Here is a 7034-nt window from a genome sequence, read left to right on the forward strand (position 1 = left end):
TCCCTGCGTTAGTCTGTGTATTTTGGGTTCTTTTGGTTATAAAAACCTTTCTTTAAAATAACCAAAAAAAATAAAAATAAAAATAAAAAAGAAGAATAAAAAAAGATGCTAAAAGACCCAAGCCATAAGCTTTCACATTGGGATATACTAAAAGATTCTTTTAGTGTTAGGATAATATATTTAATAGTATTGCTTGCATATGCGTAGTGAATAATAGCTAGTTGGCCTGTAAGAATATTTACACAATATGATTTCACGTGTATTTAAAAATTAGCATAATCACTATGTGTTGCATGAGCTCAATTATTTTAAAAATAAACTTCTTGATCTACTTTGTCGTTATTATTATGATTATTAGCATTGTTATATTTAAATAATATGAACTTTAAATATTATTTAAATGGCTAATTTTTATAATAATAGATACCCTATCAAAAGAGAATAATGTAGTTTTTATATGGGGGGGCTACTGTTTTTCCTTTCGGCTTAAAATAATGCAAGTATATCTATTCAACCAACAAATCTGTTGATTGCCAGCCCAACTTCCAGCAGTAACCGCAATACTGGGTGAGATGGATGCGCACTTTTAGTGTGACCAAAATGCCCTTACCATTTGGATTTTCCTTGAATTCAAAAATAAAAATTTAGTTCATTTTTACACTGTTTAGGCTAATTTATACATTGATTATTTAGACAATACTAAGAAAATGAAACAAATAAAAGTAATATTTTATTTTATTTTGAAATTAAAATGTGAACAGAATAATGCCTCTTACAGACAGCACTTTTATGTTGGTTCTTAAAAAAAAAAAATTGTATTTTTTTTTATATTTGTTTATTTATTTTTTAGGTTTTGAATAAAAACAAAATTTCATCTAAAATCTATTTATACACTTCAGTTTTTCATTTGTTCCAATGTACTTTCTCTACTTGTCATTCGCCGAGGTTTTCAAAAATATTAAATGATTCTATGAAACTGACTGCTCTAATTGAATGGATTTCGATTGGATTTAACTTCCAAAAATTTAATTTGGTTAAATTGAGAGTCAGCTTTCAATCCAGATATTTTCTTTTTTTAAAAATATGAGTGCTGCAAATGGTTTTTGTGATATTATTATTTTATTAGTTGATAAATAAATAAAATTTAAATATGAATAAATAAAATATTAAAAAAATATAAATATAAGTAATTAAATATAAATTAATAAAATAAAGCTATATTATTTGATTTTTAATTTGTATGCTTCAGCATTTAATTTGTCCTAATATACTTTTTCTACTTGCCGAGGTTTTCAACAAAATTAAATGATTCTATGAAGCTTGTTGCTCTAAATTAATGCATTTAACTTTTAAAAATCCAATTTGGTTGGATTGAGAATTGGCTTCCAAAAACTGAATCAATCTAGCTATTTTCTTTTCTAAAAATATCAAATTATTATGATAAAAACAATCCAGTAAAAATAACTCAGCATTGTTACAAATGGTTTATCAAGATTTTTATCAAATGATATGATATAAATGATACGTTATTATTTGGGTAGTTGACAAATAATTTAGATATGGATAAGTGAAACCTTAAAAAAATTAGTATACGTAAATAAATACAAACTAATCAAATAACACTACATCATTTGATAAAATATTTAGTACCTCTAGTTTTATCGAAAGAATAAAAATAATATTACAGATAACATCTAATTTACCAATATATTTACTAAAAGTACACGTATTATTATTTGATTGGTTTAATATGTAGCATCATTTATCTTTTAAATGGTTCATTTATCTATTTTAAAATTATATTAACATATTAACCAATCAAATAATGATACATTAGTCAATATGTTAGTAGACTTTATAATGCTTTGTAGCATTACTCTTATTGAAAATAATTTATTTATCGTTCTTTTGATTATTATTTAATTTTTTTTTTTTAAGATCATACATTAGTAATTGTTGGAATAATGTCGGAATATTTCCAACCATCTGTCATATCCTAAATTTATCGGTATGCTACTTCAAACCGGTAACAGTTCAAAAAAATAAAAGAAAATATGCACCAAATGAATCAAATTCCTCATACGATTGTATTGATTATTGGAGAATAAAAATAATCTTACAGGATCCGATTACCTTAATGAATAAAGGACTTTTAAAATAAAATTTCAACTAAAAACAACTAAGAACAAAAAACTAAAGAAAGTAAATTCTAAAGAGAATAAGCTAATTAGTTTACATTCTTGTAGTCGTTTGTGAAGGTGTGTAGAGATGCCCTTTCAAAGCCAATAGAGCTTCAATTTATATATGTAGAGAATTTTGAATTGCTTTACATACTTTCGATGTGAGACTTTTCAGAAAAACAACTTCAAAATCATAATTTATACATGTGCAAATTTTGTCTCTCTACCATCTCCAATCAATGTAAGACTAATGTTATTTAATTGATCTCCCAAAAATAATATTTTAATGAAATAAAAATATTAATTTTGAAAATTAATATTATGGTCCAAACATTACCCCCATTGCTTTGTAATTTTGTAGTCACATGTAAAAATTGCAAAGCAAAGTCAGTCCAAAATGGTTTTTCACTTCTCTAATCCCTAAACCAAGTCTATTATAACCATTCAACCTACTAAAAAAGTCTGCCATATATGAGTTTGCAATCTCTTTTCCAGCTTTTAGACTGACATGGCACTTTCCAATTACATCATCCTAGCCAAAAATTGACTAAACACCATAAGCTGCCACATATATAACTGCCACAGCTTCTAGACACATCAAGATTCCATATACCAATTAAAGGTTAAACCGACCACACTTTTATAGACTCAATCAAGCCTTCAACATAAATTCCTCGCACCAATCTCAAAAATTCAACTCAAACAGAAGATCTCCTTCTTTGCTTATTCCTTGTAATCCTTAAAATTTCCTTTTTTTCCATCTTGAGCGTCTCTTGTGGCTTGTATATATACACGTATCAATTATGAATCAATCACTAATTTCCACAAAATGGCATGTCCAACTCTCATTAAACTAGATGGCTGAAAGATGGCTATACAGGGTGAAGCTTTATTTCCCAATGGAATATTTGACTTAGCAAGAATAAAACCAATTTAAGTAAAGTTCTATGGCCACACAAGGTATTTATCGATGAGTCGCCTCCAAATATACTTTATTTAAAATATGCGAAGATATTACCTTATAAAAAACTATGCCTAATCTTATAAAATACATGTTAATTTTTTTCACTACCAAATTAATCTTCGGCCACCATATAATGCGCCAAATAAATCAATACTCATATGTATCTCATGCGGCCATCAAACCCTAGAGTATATAAACATATCATCACAATTACTAATCCATCACTTCCAAAATTTCCTCTTTCTTTTTTTCTTTTTTTATTTTTTTCTTGTAGGTCGTGGACTCCATAAATACATATGTGACTACCTCTTTTCCAATTTATTTTGCTTGTAGCTAAAGCACTCCAATTCCAAACGGAAACTCTTTCAAACTGAACCATCTTCAAGGTGGGATCAACCATCCACCTTCAAAGTGCAGTCCATCCAAGCCTTCTTTTTCTTCTCTCATTGCAGGATCTGATTCCTAAGGAAAAACTTGTATGCAGTTTTTTCTTCGTGAATCCCACTGTGAGATATACAACAGCAGCACCTTATTTTCTTGCAATCAAGCTTCCATTGTACCGCTCGGACAGCTCCATGAACGGGTATGTCTTTCATCCTTCTCTGCCATTCTCCTCATCATCCTTGGACTGAGTTAAGTGGGAAGATTCTAAACCTTTTCAAGTCATGGCTAGTCACACCTCCGGAGTCGATTACATAGGTGGATTATCTGGACCCTTATTACGGCAGTACTTGGAAAAAATCTAGAATTTATGCCGCGATACGTCTATCCTGTCTTGACATCCCATGTGACAAAGGCCTGAATGCAACTGCACTTTGTTCTTGATCTTCCATTCCAATGTTTTTTATTTTAGGTTTGGGATGATGACACCGACCTTGATGGATCTAGCTGTTCTACTCGACCTTAGACCACATGGGAAACTTTTGTCCATTACTGTTCTATCTCGAGACGGCATGCTGCATTATGAAGAAGCCAACTTCCCAAAGCATGAATCTTTTTACAACCATTTCCTAAAGAACATCTAAGGCAAAGACAAACCACCCTCGGATCAAGAACACCTTTCTTTTCTTCTTTTGTGATGGTGCAGGTTTATCTTTTGTGCGCCTTCAATGCATGTGACGAAAGGATACATTCACATAGCTAAAAATCTTGCTATTGGTTCACCCTATGCATTTGAGCCGCTTGTTCTTGGTTACCTATATCATGGAATCAACAATGTTGTCACTACTAACATGGACCTCAATCATGCCGATCCTCTGTGGATATTGCAGCTTTGGCTCCATGCTTACTTTCCTGAGAAGAGGCCGTCTCTGTCCACAAGACAACCCAATACACTCTTTGGCTGTCAGATCCTTCAAAATCATTTGCAGGAACATTCCGCCAATGATTGCTTTGACTTCTTCTACTTCACAGATTATCGGGTTTCAGAACCTTTTTCTGTGTTGACCAAATATTCTTTTCTTCCTTCTTGATTGAGTACTGCACTTAATCCTTACCAGGACATAGATAAAAACCCTCCATTAATGATGACTTTGAAAGATTATTTGGTCCAGCATGCTGATCAATCGAGATCTTCCTTTCAGCTAAAAATTCAAATCCAATCAGTGGGGTGTAAAAGTATACTATCCAAACCTTGTGACGCGACAATTCGGTCTTTGCCAAGCTATTCCTATACTGTGAGTATCTTCTCATAATCTTTGTTCCACAGATCGACCATCTTTTTTTATCATGCACTCCTGACTAGGTTGAGATCCAAATGATAAAGGCAGGATGACAACCATGTTAACCATCGAAGAATTGCCGATTGAAGAAATAACTATGTCTTTCTCTACTAGATTGTTGTCCATGTCATTTGAGTATGATAGCATTTCAACATTTTTCTTTCTAACCCATCTCTTTGCATAATTCTTCACATCTAAAGTGCTAACTTTAGATAAGATGACCACTTTCTCAGCAGTGGTTTCGGCCAAACTCTTCAAGTTTTCTTGTCTTCCTTCTGAGCAGCAGAAATGTGACTTCAATTCCTTCATTATATTGTCTTCTTTTTTATTTTCAGACCAAGTTAGTATTGTCATTGGCCTTTTTTTAGCAACCTTCTCGTGAGCTTTTACTTCGTCTATCAATCTCCTTGTCGTAGCATGTTGCCTTTGCATTCGTCTCTTCTAAGTTTTGGTAAGCGGCTGATATTGCATATTCTGCATGGTACCAGCGGCCTATTTCTATAATTGGTGGTTGGAATATCCTTGGCTTCTCAATTTTATGAGAAATCACTCTTGTTCGATTATCTTTTGAAAATGTATTCTGAAGCTTGGAGTTAAATTGCCCCCCCTGGTGTTGATGGTTCAGCTTCCAATACCCATCTCACATCTTTGGTCCTAAGCGCTAGAGCATTGACTTTGAACTATGAGGTCCGTAATTCTCTTATGATGACTTTAACACATTTTGTTCACATATCTCTAAAGGTTGCTTCTTCCCATCTTCAACCTCATGTTTGCAGCAGGTACAAAGCACTTTGGTGGGTGGTTAAGCTTTTTTGGCCGAATACTCCTTTTTGGATTTGTTTTCCCTCTTCCAGACTCTGGCAGATAAAGGTTGTCCTAGCTCCACCTTAATTCTAGGTTTGGTCAAATCAGAAATATTGGCCAAAACCATATTCACTTCGATCGGTAGAAAATGATTGCTATCAAGCTCCATCACATCTTTTCCTTTTTCTAGGAACTTCAAAGTGCCCTTATCGATTAGAGCTTGGATTGCATTCTGGAACACCACACAGTGAACAGTTTGATGTGTTCACATGCCATGTCACTTGCAGTATGGTTTCTTTTTAGTTTCTTTAGCTGTTAGTAAAACATGACCATTAGGTAATTTAATCACCTTGTCGGCCAACAGATGGTCAAAAATTTGATTGACTTTGGAGATATCAAAACTATAAACCTTCTCTGGCTTGGGCAATTCCTTTTTGTATCCATAACTAATTGAGGAATCCTTTGGTTCCTTGTTGGTCTAGCTAAAGCTTTGCATGTGTATGGCCTAGTGGCCACTACCTCAGCAGCATCGATTTCGACAGAGGCATCCTCGATTCCTTGGTTTTCAGCTTCGACCGAATAAATCTTTGTATTTAGGTCTCTATAGTACGATCCCTGAGATAAATTCTTCTTCTGATACTCTTCCTTTAAAATACCTTCATATCTGGATGCTCGAGAGACTAACTCGAACAAATCATGAAACTCTGTCCCCTCAAACTTCTTCCGAAGCTTATAACTTAGTCCGCTCTGAGCTAGCTTGATAAACTCTATTTCTGATATATCTAGATGAAATATAATCCTTGCCCTCTTGAGCCGGGCAATAAAGTTCTCCATTGATTCACCTTCCATCTGACGCAAAAGTGGCAAATTAGCCATGGAGATCTCCGGCTCAATCCTATAAAATTGCTCATGGAATTTCTACTCTAACTGCTGCCAAGTATGAATCGAATTTGGTTGCAGATTGATGTACCATGAGAAAGCAGAACCTGTCAAAGAGTTAGCAAACAAACGGAGCTTTAAAAATTCATTGATCGCAGCTTGTCCATACTAGATAGTGAAACAGCCTATATGTTCCATAGTAGACTGATTCTCTTCACCTGAAAACAAAGTGAATTCAGAAAATCTAAATCCCCTTAGAAACTCTATCCAATCAATGGCCTCGGAGTAAGGCCTTCTGTAGGATGGTCGACCAACTCTTTTGAATGTAGGGCCGATCATCTCCTGGATGATGGTCTCAACGGCCTCTCTATCCATTCCATGGACGTTGTTCATCCAATTTCGGATATTATGTCCATGTCTCCATGCTAGGCCATGGTAGTCAGCCTGGTGGGGATTTCCTCATTTTGGCAATACAGAAAGGTTTAG

This window comes from Ziziphus jujuba, chromosome 10 (genome assembly GCF_031755915.1).
Source record: "Ziziphus jujuba cultivar Dongzao chromosome 10, ASM3175591v1".
Classification (NCBI taxonomy): Eukaryota; Viridiplantae; Streptophyta; class Magnoliopsida; order Rosales; family Rhamnaceae; genus Ziziphus; species Ziziphus jujuba.